The sequence below is a fragment of the Athene noctua genome, chromosome 24 (genome assembly GCF_965140245.1).
Source record: "Athene noctua chromosome 24, bAthNoc1.hap1.1, whole genome shotgun sequence".
NCBI classification, from domain to species: Eukaryota; Metazoa; Chordata; class Aves; order Strigiformes; family Strigidae; genus Athene; species Athene noctua.
The window spans coordinates 7034441-7049602 of NC_134060.1; the positions used below are offsets into that span (position 1 = coordinate 7034441).

General features: G+C 43.6%; 1 protein-coding gene across 12 annotated transcripts in view; it reads left to right on the forward strand.

Annotated features, from left to right (window-relative positions):
• The window catches only part of HIVEP3 (HIVEP zinc finger 3), a 265717-nt gene that overhangs the window by 167437 nt on the left and 83118 nt on the right, over positions 1–15162 (forward strand). For 11 of the 12 annotated variants that reach the window (XR_012635095.1, XR_012635094.1, XM_074925904.1 and 8 more), the window contains one exon: positions 3385–3479. The exons of the other annotated variant lie outside the window; for it this stretch is intronic. The gene's annotated coding sequence lies outside the window, so the exon portion shown is untranslated. The remainder of the gene's footprint in view (positions 1–3384; positions 3480–15162) is intronic. 12 annotated transcript variants of the gene reach the window in all.

The following is a 15162-nucleotide window of genomic DNA, read 5'->3' on the forward strand; positions in this document are numbered from 1 at the left end:
GTGCATCTCATTCACCTCGGACCACAGCTTCAGGCTTTTGCATGGCTTCTTGCTTCCTGCCTTGGAATGTGAAAATAAATGGTGATGGTGGGTTTAGAGGAGGTGCATGGAAAAATAAAGAAGCAGCCTGGGGAGGCTGTCAGAGTTTCCCCAAAGCAAGAGATTGGTGGGAAGTGGCAGGCTGGTTTCATTTGAAAGCACCAGCTCCACCTGGGTGAACAGTTAAGCCCAACCTGGTCAGTCCATCATTATGTGGGCTTTAGTTTAATTCCCTAGAAGATGACAAGAAAGTCCTGGTTAGGCATGATCTTAATCTTGACATTGATGTTAATTAATCCTGATTCATTGTTATAAGAGTGTGAGGCCAGGCAGGAAATGAGCAAAAAGCATTACTGAGAAAAAAAAAAAAATCTCTTGATTTCACACTTCAGGGTGTGGGGAGGGGAAGCTTTGAAGATGCTGTGTTCTTGCTGCAGTATTATATATTAACTTCTTTGGTTTTGGCTCATGAAGTACTCTTTTCCCTCACCCTTAGAAGCATCGGATGTAATTAAGCTCAGAAGCAATGGCCCTTTCCAGCTCTTTCCTGTCAGCAGGGTGAAATAGCACATAAATGGCAGATTTTAGGTTTTTTTCTTCTTAGTGGGTGAATAGCCACTAGAGAAATTTAGTTCCTCAGCACTGTGTTACCTCCTGAGAACCGCAGCTTTGCTAGTACCTGTTCTTAGCTGCTGAATCAAGACTCTAGATGCTTTCAGTCACTCATTTAGCTGTGTGCATCTTGTTCTGCAAGTTTTCTTGGGATGCTGCACTGGTGGGGGGAGACGGGATGAAATCCTGCCAAGAGCACTGCAGAAACCCTCTACTTTGTCAGAAAGCAGAGTTGGACTGTGTGTTCTTGCCCTGTTCAGAGTCACTGCAGAGACTTGCCAGATGTCTCCATGCTAGACTAGTTGTGTAATTTACAAAGTTGTTCTCAACATAAAATAGAGACTTTTCATCTAAACGTTTTGCAAGCTTTCATTCAACAAGAAAGGAGAAGCAGCAAGGCCCTTCCCTGTGTGAAGAGGGTGACCGGAGCAGTGAGCTGCCTGGTGTATCTGGTAGTGCCACCGTCTTCCAGACATCTGTAGTGAAAGGTCCTCGGAGCTCTGACCCTCCTCTGGCTCAGCAAGGACAGCTTGGCTGGGATATGAATTTTTAACTTGTGTTCAAAGTGCTTTCACAGAGTCATTGCCTGGAGATAGAAAGCATGCAGCCTTGTTAGAGAGGGTGATAACAGCTACTTTATCTCAAGTGCCTGGACTACTGCTTTTTTTTTTTTTCCCCTTTTCCCTTTTAATCTGATATTCTTTGTTGAAAACCCAGAACAGGCAGGTGCCTCCCAGTTAAGATTGATGTAGTTTATCAGTAGAAGTCTGCCTGCTATTTCATAGGATGCTCCTGAACTAAATTGGGATAAAGGCTGGAGCTTCAGCTTGTTAAAGACAGTGGGAGAGGAAATCTGTTTAGATGTTTATGCATCAGCAAGGCCAGCATTGATTCCCATTGGCATTTCAGCTGCTCTTTGTGATTAAGATGCCCTGGAGAAGCCTCAGCGGTGGAGGAGTGATGTGACAGTAACACTCTGCTAAAGCCAGGGCAGTTTTGCACTGGCTACCATTACTGTGTGCATCTGAAATGCTCTCTTTATTTATTTTTCTTTTACTTTCCTATTAAAATGAAAATTCACTTCTGTTAAAAGCATCTGTAATGCCTGTTCTGGCACTGATTTTTCCCAGCTTATCTACAGCCAGGTGGCAGTGAGAGCTTGATGATGCTGGGGGGTAGCAGTGACCTCAGTGAGCCTCTTCTGGTCTCTTGAGATGGTTGGTGAAGATCCCTGCCCAGGTCAGAGATGCCCGTTCCCTGGGTGTGCAGAGGGAAGACTGTGGTTCAGTGGCGAGGCTGGACCAAGCTGTCCCCCTCCTACCTGAAGGAAGCTGCGAGACCCTTTGCCTGCCCGGGTGAGGTGCCTGTTGCAGCAGCCACTGCAGCTGTCAGCAACCTGCCAGATAGGGAGAGTGGCTTATTATAAACCTATTTTTGTACTCAATGAAAATGGCTAAAAATATTTGCTTTCACTCATCAGCCATCAAACTCCTGCCCTCAAGTCCCATCGTTATTCTGTGCAGGTTATTTCTAATGACAAATTAGTGCTCTAAGCATTTATGTTGCAGTCTTTCACCTGCGAACGAATATTTTGCATGCCCTGTAGGAAGGCAGATTTGTTCAAAAATAAAACTGTTTTGAGATCCTATTATGTACTGCCACGAGCAGAGCATTTGCAAATACCTGAGCGAGACCTCTATTGAATATACTTTAATATTTCCCTGAGTAGAAGGGTCATTTTAAGACTAGAATAGGGCTTTTCTTTTGTTATGGCAGATCCTCTGTATGACACTGGCACGTAACTTGGTCTCTTCAAGTCTCCATTTTTTCTTGATAATATCGACATAATAATACTTTCGCCTACCAGGTCTGTGTAGATAGACAGTAGTTGGGACAGAAGATGAGCTGCCTGTGTGGATCATGTGGTGGATGAAGCCATGGCCTCAACTGTTGTAATGTAGTTAATTAATTAACAGGTTATGTAATTTGTTTTTACCCTTTGAAATGAAGATATTTTTTACACTTTGAAACAAAGCAGAGTAAGACTTCAGGGTACAGTCACCTCCTCCATGACTCTTCCTGATGGACAGTGCCTTCATTTTTCTGATCCAAAGGTTGGAAAGCCCACAGCTGTCCTTGAATTTCTATCTCAGTGCTTTTCGTCCCTTAGTCAGAAGACTCTTCCTGGTATCTAACCTATGTTCCTTGGTGCAGTTTAAGACTGTGACATCCCTTGCTACTCTTGACAAGCCAAGATGATAGTTTATTCCTTTCTCTTGTGGCCCTCTTGATGTGTTTGAAGACCATTATGGTGCTTCCCTGTTGTCTTTACTCTTAGTCCAGATGAATATGACTTTTTCACTGATTTTCCAGTCTGTGCTTTCTTGGACTTTCTCTACAACTTTACTGAAATGCGGTGACCAATATCAGAACTTCAATAGTTCTACATAAATGAAAAGTTCCCTTTGTGTATCTGGTGAACAGTACACCCCTCTGTGTATCGCAGTGTGATGTTCGGTTTTATTGCAGTAACGTGACTGTGTTCAGCTCCTGTTCAGTTTGTGATCTATGGTAATCCTGAGATCCTTTTCCAAAAAAAAACCAAACCAAAACACCTTTGTGAGCTGATATTTATTTCCCTTGTGACCGTGTCATTGATTATTCCTGTCTTAGCACTGTTCACCCATCATTCCTGAATTGTCTTTTTCTTTTTCTCTTTTTTTTTTTTTCCAGACCATTTCTACAATTTATCAAGATCATTTTGAATCCTAATCCTGGCCTCCGAAGTACTTGCAGCCTGTCCCAGCCTGGTATCAGCAGCAATTTTAGTAAGCAAACTATGTTCCATCATTCAAATCAATTGTAAAGGTACTGAACTGTGCTAGAGGTAGCACACCTTGGACACCCACTCGATACATCTTCCCCTTTGGCAGTGTGCACTGTGGCAGCATCCTGCGACGCTGCATTTGACTTACAGAATGTAAAAGGCAGCGCAGCTCCCTGGGATGATGATATTTGTATCCCAAAGCAAAAGAGATTTCAGCAGCCCGTTTGAAGATTTGTAAAGAGAAATAAATGCACTTGCCATATCGATGCCTGAACAAGACCGGTGATGTGCAGGGTCAGGTGTTTGAAAGAGAAGAAACTGCTTTCTTGGAAAAACAGCAAGTCCACTTTTTTTTTTCCCCATGTATTTGTTAGTTTTCTTTCATCCTTTTTTCTCAGTGGAAACCCCACCTTCTGTTCCCACCTCGTAGCTGCTGTTTTGTACATACTCGTTTATTAAAGAGTATTTGGGGCTGAGACCCAGAGGGAAGGAAAGCAAACAGCAGCTTGCTTCATGATTTACAGACCGAGGAAGCAGTTGTGAGTGATGGTGGGGATGGGCTGGACCTGCTGGGGGTGGAGCAGGTGTGTGTCCAAGTGGATGGTCTATGTCCTTTGCTTGGAGTTTTGCCCTCTGGCTCAAACACTGCGTTTCTGTATCGGTGGCCTATCACATAGGTTCATTTTGATGGAGATGGTGAAGGGTGTAGTATTCCAGGATTTATGAATTTCCATGGGGTCTGATAAATGAAGCTTTATAGACCAAGCTTATATTTATAACGTACAGAGGCAGAGCCAGATGCTGCCCATGGAGACCAAAAATATAGTGGACAGCCACTGTTTATGTCCCTGTAAATGTCGATGTTTAACAAATAAGAAATGAAAACAAAAACAGTGGACAGACCCCAAAAGTAATCAGTTGCAAATGAACTTGGACAAGAATTAGTTTCTTGTTTCTCTCTCAGGAGGAGTATAAAGCTGGGTTTTGTTGTTAGCTGCACCTAAATGCATATGTGTCTGTCAGAATAGCTCTTGGTTTCAAACCTCCTCTTTTCTGTGACATCTGCTGTTTCTGGAAATTTCAGCTTAAACAGGAAAAATAATTTCAACTTGCCTTTCACCTTCATAGATGTGATAATGAATTAGGATTTCCAGCACCTGTCATAGGGCCAGAAACACTATTCCTGTGTTGCAAATGGGGGAACTGAGGCACAGGAGGCCAGTATTATATTAGGCTCATAGAATGAGTCTGGATCAGAAATGCTGATTTTTGTCCCCTCCTCTATGACCTCTATGTCTTTCCCAAAGTTACAAGAATTTGAGAGGAAATGAAGTTCTGTGAACAAAGACTTGCAATTTGATATTTTCAAGGACTTTAACTACATAAAACTGATTTACTTTGAGGGAAAAAGCCTTAAATATCCCTGTAGAGAGTACATAATGTGAATGATTTTGTATTAATTCATCGCATTGGACTGGATGAAATCTCCCCAACCATAATGGAATTATGTTTGGGTGTGCTATCTACTATGGTGGTGTTAAAAGCAGGTGCACAAAGGGAATTCTTTTTGGAGAGAAGAGAAAAAAATCTTATGGTACCAGTAAATGATTCCTACCGCTGCAGTAATCCTAATCAGATTAATTAGGTTTAATTTAGCTGCCTGGTTTTTATTTATGTGAAATAAAAACACATCTAAGGAGTTTTGTTTAAAACCTTTATGAGTTTTAGTAATATTTTTTATTTGTTTCATGTGGTGCAATGTATAAATCTCCGGCTGGTTGGGCTTTTAGGGAGAATTATATTGCATCCAGCATTTAGAGCCAGCCATTAGTTCTCCATCTCCTCTTACATCTTTTGTTGTCAGTAAATCCATCTCCTGTCACCTTTCCCATATTGCCCATCTGTAGGCGGCCCAGCTACCCCTGTGCTAATGTCTTCAAAGATGTTTCTTCTCTTCTTGCAGCTTCTTTTTTGAGAATTGTAGCAAATCTCCCCTCCAGAAGCAGCCTAGTTCTGCTCCTGATCTTCTGGTATGGCCAATCCCCCTGTCTGTGTCACGTCCTTGCCCTCCCTGCGCATTTTTTTTCCCCTCTGGAACAATCCTTCTGCAATTTTACACTTGTGTGTCTCACCAAAAGCCATATCTGTTCTCACGTGCATATGCCACTGACTTTTATCATCACTTTTTTTTACTGCTTCTTTCCCTTACTGTTTTCCGTTTCTGAAAAGCTGTTCAGATTTTCACAAAACAAAACTGTATGGCATTGCATATGTGCTTGCCCATATGTATCCGTGTGTAGTGAAGGTTGCAGAACAGTATCTGTCAAATGAGGTAATTTTCCATCAGATTCATCCCTCTCTTCTCATTTCATATTTATTCCTTGGAAAGCTTCAATCAAAGTACTAAGATGGCTTTGAGTTTTACAAGTTTGAAAGACCAGAAGAGTTTCCCTGTGAAAATAACTGTGGATGCTATGACCATCACTCTACGTCTTCATCAGTTAAATGAGAAGGTTTGATGTCATGAAGCCACAAGCAGCAGCCACATGTGCTGGCAGAGCTTTTCTCCAGTGTGTCTTCCCCATCATCTTCAAATCTCACGTGCTTACTGTTTTCCCTTGATATTTAATTCAGGTTTTTTTTTTTTTTTCTTACTTGGTTTCGCAGTGCTGTGAACCTCTGGTGTTTTTGAAGTGTATCCCTCGCGTTTGGTCTTGCTAGGATTCAACAGTGTCTTCAGTGACAAATTTTGCCGTGCGCTTTCACAAAAGGGCAAAGAGCACAAGGAGGTGCAGAGCGGACACGGTGTGGCCTGTGGAGAAGTATTTGCTCTTGGCGGAGATTTTTATTATCCGGAATAGTTTTTGGTGGACACCTGAGGGTGTCATCTTCTCTCAGGTTTTTGTGTCAGGAGGCAGCTGGAGCCTATTTTGGGGAAAGGGCACCCCACGGTGTTGGTGCTGGGGGTGTATGTGTGCAGGGATGCACACTGCTGCCCACGGTTATTTTCCTTTCCTGTTCCATTACTTTACTGGTGCAAAGGGTGTCCTGGAGGTGCCAGATCAGGGTATGTCCTCCTGCCTTTGCATCAAGGTGTGGTGTCACAGCGGCAATGGCATTTCGAATCGGGAGTCCTCATTGCATCAGAGTCTCTTTCAGACCAATGGCTGGCTGTCAGAAACTAAAACCCATCTTCAAAGTTACATGCAGCTTTTTCTTTTCACTTTTTAATAGGAATATGCTGTTATTTCAAAAATCTTCTGTCTCGTCCTTTCAAATTCCTCTCTTTAAGCCCTGGCATCTTATTATATTGGCAGTGAGGAGTTATGACCAGTTTCAGACTTCCTCCCCTCTTCTTTTTCTTCACTGTTTTCTCTCAGCTTGGTGGCGTGCAGAAGTCTTGGTGCAGGGTGTGAAGTGCCTCTCCACACAGGAGTGTGTATAACCACTCTTATGTCATCCTTTACCAAAATAGAGTGGCGATGTTATTTAACAAGGTAACAACGCACTCTATTTTAAGCTGCTTCTAAAAATAAATTCCTGCACAAGCTGGTGTTGTGGCAGCAATGTTTTATATTTTAATTGGGGCTGTTTTCTTAGGATGATTCATAGAAAGAAGATGAGCTTTACTAGTTTTACCCTGGGGTGAAACAACGTAGGTGAGTTGCTGATTGTACATGAAGGTCTACGTGGCCACGAGGACTTTTCCAATTAGCTCTATGGTTGCTGGCTTTTCCCCTAAGGCTGTCGCATTAAATGTTGGGCAAGCTCTTTCTCCTGGAGGTGTCTGGTAGCTAATACAACATGTTTTGTATGTGGACGGTGTCCGACAGTTCTTTGGAGAGTTGATAGTATTGTCACATTGAATGAGAAATAATGACTAAGGGAAGTAGTGAGGAAAGAGATGGTTCCTCTGGGAAATAAGATGGAGATTTAAAACTTGTTGCATGTGCTCAGAGCAGCAAGAAGTACAAGAGACAGAGATACGGGTGAGGTGGAGGAAGGCATTGCAGAAGTATCTAGAGAGAAGAAGACAATTCTGCCTTCCCAGACTGCCACTGAGTATCTCAGCGTCCTGGGGGGGGAACAGCTTCCTTGCTGTAGCTCTCAGCACGCGGGACAGGGTTGGTTTTTTAACGTTAAGCAGAACAAGTCTTTTCTGAGTTGCTTCATGGTCACCCTTGCCCAGCCAACCATGTGAGCAGCCCTCAAGGAAAACCTTTGACCTCTTGTCCAACACCAAGATGTGTCATCTCCTGGGGTTAGCACACATTTAGAAATTATTTAGGGATGAGTGTGAAAGAAGGAGAAGGAGCTGAAGGAATTGAAGGGGGAAGAAATGGCAATGATAGTTCTTGTATGTCGGTGAGTGTGGCAGGATTTCAAAGTTGTTGTCTTGAAGTCAAGTGTCTTTGAAAGGCCAAATACCTTGAGAACTGTGATCAATGGGACAACAATACTGAACAAATAATCATCACGCTGAAGGCAATGCCATCATTTGCTCTTCCTGCAGATTTGGAGCAGAGCAGTAGTAGGCTTGGCTGAGTCTGGTTGTGGTCTATGTCAGCAGGCCTCATGGGGTGACCCAATGGCCATGGGTTTGCCACTGTAGGCCTAACAGCTTCAGGAGATAAAAGAGAAAGCTCTCTTTCCTGTAGGGTGTTCACAGGAATGATCTAGGATTGTGGAAGACCTAAGGTTGCCTTTACTCCACCCAGAAAACTTGCTCCTGTGCTGCCAGCAATGTGTCCAGTACTAACAAGCTCCCTGCTAGAAGCCAGGTTGTACGTGGCTCCTTCCTCTTGTCAGAACCCCCTGGTACATCGTGTCCTCTCTCTGGTGCACCTCGGCAAAGCGAAACACAAGTTGAGGACTTGTTTGGTGTTTCAGGGTGACGTTGTACCAAACTTGGTGCGTACAAGAGAAAATCCTGTCCCACAGAAGTTACAAACGTGACTTTTCTTCTCCTCTGGACCTCTGCTGTGGTGCAAATGCACTACAGAACGTTAATACTTCATGGGGAGACACAGAGGAGAGTTATTACTTGAAGCAATGACTGTACTGGTATCCTCATGTACCACAGATGTCCAGAAAGTCATGTGGAGATGTGCACATCTCACTGCTAAACAGCAGGAAAGCAGATCAAAGAAACGAAAGGTTGCATGATGATGTACATAAATCCACAGTCTGATGCTGTTCTCTTTGAGGTCAAAGCCCTCGCGGTGTCAGAGGATTGGGTGCTAGTCTGTAATCCTCCACCTCCTCTCCTCATATCCAATATGTCTTTCAGAGCTTGACAGCACCCTCAAGACCTCTTGCTTCCTAGAGCTTTCTGTGCTGGCATTGACCTGCAGCACACTGCAGTGAAGGAGATGGTGATCCCTTTGTCCTCCTGGAAGAAGGAGTGATGAGACTCCACCACACAGTTCAAGGGAAAGATTGCTGCGTGGGATATGGGAGGAAAATATCATTGCTTGCTTACAGTGCAGTTCTTTAGAATGGAAAAGGAGAAGCTTGTCATGATAAAACAAGGCAAATCAGGACATCGGGGCTCAGCTCTAATACCGGCTTGTCATGCAACACTTCTCCAGGATCCTGTGTTTCAGCTCTAATACAGGAATGATGCATTTCTATTTTTGTGAAGTTGTCTGTGATTTGCTGGTGTTAGACTTGGGAGCCTGGGATAAAACATGCTACTCAATAAATGTGTTAAGTTTCGAAGTGACAGTAGGGGTAGGAGCAGAGGGTCAAATTAGGCCTAATTCTGATCTTATTTACTGTGTGTTTCAGGGGTGGCTGCTTCAAAGACAGCAGTAACCCCAGTGCAAAACCAAAGAAAATCAGAATTGTTATCAAGGCAAAAGTGTGCAAGGCAGGACTTTTGCAGAGCCTAAGCAGACGGTTTTTACTTGCAAGGATACAGGCTTTTAACCTGGTGTTTCCTTCATTTGTCTTCATTAAGAAAATGACAATCAGAGTGAAAATGAAACACCCCAGGGAAATAAAAGCCCTTCAACCCCTCTTGATTGGCTCTGCCCAGGACCACAGTGCAGCCCTTTCAGATAAACCTGTTCCTCGCGTCACCTTGTGGTGGAGGGAACGGAATCACCTGCAGAGCATCGAAGCTGGTGAGCGGGCGAGATAACGAAACCAGTGAAGAAGTGGGAAGAGCCGCAATCTCACCTGTCTGTGCTGGAATTAAGAGTTTTAATCAGCTCACTGGGATGGGGGGGCTGTCAGTGGTAATGTTTGTGCCCCCAGTGCTGCTCGGTCAGCTCTCGAAGCAGGGCACGGACAGGGGAAAGTCCCGCTGCTGCTGCTGAAGAGTTAATCCCGACAGAATTGTCTCATTCTCCTTCGGAGGGGAGTTTCTCGGTGGCAGCCAGCAGGGCTGGGTAAGACCCGTGATTGTGTGTTCTGGCAACCGCTTTGCAATGTGAAATAAACACCCGTTCCTACAAGAGCATTCATTGAGCATTGTGCCTGGGAACTCATGAAGACACATGTCAGCCCCGGGCCGGGGAAGCTTCTTCCTTTTGCAGCTCAGCAAAATATTTATACAGTCTTCTAGTAAACCAGTTCCTCCATGCTGCTGGGGGAAGCGGCTCCAGAGCTGGTATTAATGCCTGACCTTGCTCCGAGTCCCTCCTAAAATAGTGAGTGCAGCTCAGCTTCGTTCAATCTGCCAGCCAGATGGAACAGCTACCAAATTTGCTTCCCTGTTAGGTTTACTTTTTAAATTGCTATAATAGCCTTGCAGATTTATTGTTGCTTTAAGTAACTGGAACATAGCTTTAAAAACAACAGCCAGCGTACCCAGTCCTCACACCATGCACTGGGGAGCTAATAGGGAAACTGCAGGGGCTGGTGGTTGCGTTGCATTGAGCTTCGAGTCTCGAGTACTGTGCACTCTGTGATTATTAAGCCCTGCAGTTGCTAAGGAAAAAAAAAAAAAAGTTTTTTTTTCTTGTTTGCACTATTTAAGAATAACATTTTAAAAATCTTGGTGCTACATAAAAATTAATATGAATATTGCCACTGGTGGATAGCTGGATGTGGGTCCTGGAATGTCAACTGGTTAGCAAAGAATAGAAATATCTTTTTTTTCTTTTTTTTTTTTTTTTTTTTCCCCTTTGACCTTCAATACTGTAGGGTCTCCATGACCAGTGAAAATTATGATGGTTTCTGGCTCCTGACCATTGCTGCACATCAAAAGCTGTTGCAGTGTCACAGTCAGCCTCTGCAGACTGCAAAACCAGTTGCAGCCAGAAAGTTTGGGTAAGATGTATAGAAGGCTGATTGAAAAGAAGCATGTTTCCAAGAATTCTCTATGTTTTCGTGTGTGTAAGGTCTAAAATTTAAAATATACTTCTCCTACCCCAAATAGAACTGAAGTAGTAATTGTAGGTGGGGAATTACAACATATATGGCTGGTTTTAGGCATGGCCCACAAAGATCTGTTCTTGGCTTGTGATAATCAGGGTATTTCTCCTCGAAGAGCAAAAACAACAACAACAAAAAATCTGGTATTTAATTTTATAGATGCAGGGTTTGGGCAATGAAGCTAGACAAAGTAAACCTAGAAAAAAGGAACAGAATCTTAGCAGAGAAGAAATCGATCACTTCTTCTACCAGTATTTGTAGTCTTTAAATCAAGGCTATTTTCTATTTTCATAAGAGATATTGAAGCTCAAGGACAAGCAGTGAGCTTGATACAGAAACATGGGAGAGGTTCTGCAGGCTGTGTTTAGCAGGAGGTCAGGCTTTATCACTTATCCTGCTGTTTTCTGGTCTTTGTATTTGAGGATCTCTGAAGACTGTGAGATGGCGACATCCCATTTTGAAAAATTAACCTTTTAATCCTGGGAATGCTTATTTCAAAAAATCAAGGGCCTTAATTACAGTATAATTGTTTTCCTGAAATTCTTTATCTGTAGTGCCCTGTAAATGTGGGCATGAATGTTGTTTGCAGGGCTAAGAATAGGAATTCCCAAAACAAATGCTGGGCTAACTGCACACCAGTTCATTGCTATTAGGACTTGGTGCCACAGAATAGCCTGTGGAGCCCCTGCAGGTCATAGTATTTGGTTTGTGAGCTGCGCAGAAGCTCACTGTGAAAACAAACAGGCTATTTTGTAATTATCATGCAGTTCATGTATTTTGAATTTAACACTTTTGCATCCAGGCTTGAACTTCCCTTTTTTTTGGGGTGATAATTTTTTTTATTTTATTTCCGGGACCCTTCTCTTAAACTCCAGATTTGGTTGCAAGAATGGCACATACTTTTGTGGCATGTTTCTTTTCTTTCGTTTTGGGTAGATGGTCAGATTGCTACTTGTCTACCCAAGCATCCTCTCTCTGCAACCAGAGCTGGCCCATATTTACAGCTCTCCTCCCCCACAATCCTATCGTTCATGAATGAATGCAAAAGACTCAAAGAGGAAAATTTTGCAAAGCAGAAAACCAAGGTTGTAATTTCAGGTTCCTCAGAAGAGGGCTTCTACCCAGAAGGCTTGGGTTCTTTCAGCTTTGGACCCTGCTGGGTTTGGGTGAGCAGGTCTGGTAGGCGATGGGGCTGTCTGAAGCCCGAAGGATGATTCAGCATCTTCCACCCCAGCTCAGGTTAGGCGGTTGAGTCTGCACCATTCTTGCAGCTCCACCTTCTGGTCTGCAGCCCTGCAGGATGGAGGAGCCATGGGCCATGCAGCAAGCTTGTTGTAGGCGTTGCACAGCGATGCTCGGCAGGACCCTACGGCATGGAGGTGGAGGACTGAAACTCCTGGGTGGCTTGGGGCCAGCTACCCAGGTGGTAGAGGAGTTGGGGGGAAATCTAAGCAACCTTCACGCTGTGTTTGTCTGCAGGGTTTCCAAGCCCTGGGGGTGCTGGGCTGTGACTGGGGTGCTGCATGTTGTGCACTGGCGAGGCAGCGCGCGGAGGAGGCGTGGGACCACATCCTGCCCCTGCTGCGGGGCACACCCCGTGCGCCCAGGGCCGGCGGCTGCAACCCAAAGGAAACGTGCAGACACTGACTGAGCTTGCAGCCCGACTCACCGAGCGAGGGGCGAGTGGCAGAGAAAGCAGATCTAGTAGCTACCTGCCCTTTTACACCATGCCGCAGGGGACTTTTCTCCTGCTGCACCTCATTTTCCCAACACGGCGGCTCAACGCTCATTTATTTCAGTGACTTGCTCTTGCAAAAGTTGTAGCGTTATTGACCTGCAACAGGGCTGGTGTGGCTGAAATCTCATCTGGGTGTTTCTGACTGTGTCAATTGGTCTATTTAAAGACGTGAACTCTTCCTTCCAGACCTGGCCTCATTGTTCGTTACTTTAACGAGATATCTCCGAGTTCCCCTCCTTAACAAGATGTGACTGGAGCCGTCTGTTCAGAGGCACGCAGAAACCTCGTCCAACACCTTTTTTTGAACCTGTCCCCTACTGTTTTATACTTGTACTGACATAACTGTCCTGTTCAGCTGCTGAGCAGACAAAAGACAGCCTGCTCTCTGCTGCCTAAAGCCAGAGAGCAGTGTCTGCAGAGACAGAAGCCATAAAACAGACCTACACCAGTAAATGAAGGTCTGCTTCATTCCTGTCAAGGCCTGTAGCTATTCCTTTTTTTTTTTTTTTTTGCCCGCTAATGCTCAGGCATAAAGCAGGAATGCTGGCCCCTTAATAGATATATTTTTTTAATATATATTTTTTTAACCTTTCCTAAAGAGGCTGGAGGCAATTTCAGACTTGCCTGGTCTACAAACATTGTTTTGTACATTGAGGGGAAGGCAGAGGCTGAAGTCTTGTTACAACACTTGGTGCTTCTGTACAGGGTAGTTTTAACAAGTAGTTGTCTGTCTGTGAACCCAGCAAAAATAGCTTGCTATGCAGTAATCGAAGTGGTCTTTATGTTAAGGTGGAGGTAGTCATGGATCGTTTTCAGTAGCCCTTCAGATAAAGAGTTGCTGGTTAGAGGTTTGGTGCTGTGCTTTGTAGATGGTACTTTGCAAAAAACTGTTGCTACCCTGGGATATGTCAGGAGAGCCTATTGCGAATCCAGGCATGAGCATTACTAGATCTAACCAAAGCATCTGGACAAAAATTGGGGTGTCAGTACTCTCTTAAACTTCTCTTATTTTTCTCATGCTGCTAGGCAGAAGGAGAGATGAATGCTGGCTGAAGAACCATTTTGCCAACAGATGTCGACTTGATGGGTTTAAGTATTGTTGTGGTTTTTTTTTTTTAAAGTAGCCACTTAATCTCAAGTTCAGATATGTTGCTAGTTGTGATCTTTAACCAAAGAATTTATTGCTTGCGTTGAAATAGAGGGTTTTTTGTGATCTCTTTGCTGTTTAATCAGTTAAGAGATTTCATCTTATGTGAGGTTTTTTGAAATGTTCTTCCTCCTGAAGCTTTGCAAAACAGGAGGCTTTTTGGATCAGTAGCTGACGCACATGAGTATTTTCTGGATCTAGGTTCTGTGCAGGTTTAAGATCTGTTATTTTAATTTCTTAGAAAAAGGTAACCTGCTTCTAAAGAAAAAAAATGAGGTTGGAAGTGTTACTGAAATTCTCTGTCCATTTTTTCTTCCCAAAGATATTTAAATTCTTTTAAAAATACCACCAAATAAATGTTTTGAAGCCGAACTAGTTTCTGTTGAGTCCTGTGCTAAGCAGAAGGAATATGATCTCAGATTTCCTGGATGACTATGCACACAAATATATCCACCTTCTTTGCTAGAGATGTGGACCGGTCTTTGAAAAATATTTATTTGCCTTGAAATCTGTAATATTTGACTTCATATCATTTACTTAATGCCATTCCAACTCAAAGCCCTGATGAGCTCAGTTGGGAAGTGCTGAAAGGTGTCTCTGGTCACCAGTGCGAGCTCATTTCTAATTAAACAGAAGCTCACACTTTATTTCATTAGAAGCATAATAATAAATGTACACATAATTGGCTGATTCGTAATTCATTAGCTATTAGAAGCAAATTCTATAAGTCCGTCAGGATTAGCAACTGGAGCTTTGTGTCACTGAAGTGGTCTTGTTCTCCTGATCTACATTAAGATGTCATTTTGCTTATGGCTTTGATATGTTAGGATAATTTATTCCGTCTGTGGATATGATAGCAGCATATACAGTTTCTGCTGAAATACTGCCAGAAGATTAGACCATACATAAGATCCGTTTCCCTTTGATTTGCGTAAGTTCTGTAACTTCCCATCTGCTTTTGACAAAAATGGTGACTCTCAATTCACCAGCTCCGTCTGCAGGTACGTTCACTGGGCAGATTTCAGTGGCCAATTAAATACTAATAAAAGTCATAGAAATTGAGTTGTTCCTCGTGAATACCATGTTGTCTAAGTAACTGCCTTAAAAAGTGAACGGGTGGATGTAGCAAAGAGAAATCTCATACGTTAGCTCTTCCTTTGAGGTATTCAGGTGGCCCCAGATGAACATCACCAAGGCCGTCCCCATGCTGTGAGGTTCGGGTGGTTTTGCACAGTTGGTTCGGGTGGGACGAGGCTGGAAGTGTCATAGAGCAGATTGTTCTGGGATGGATCCTTCTGCTTGTCCTTCGCTCCAAGTCCATGCATGACCTACCGCTGTCAGACTAGATGTCGTGGTGGGCTCATACAGCTTTGTACTCCAGGTCTGCAGCCTAAGGTGTGTTTCTGTTTGTCGTTC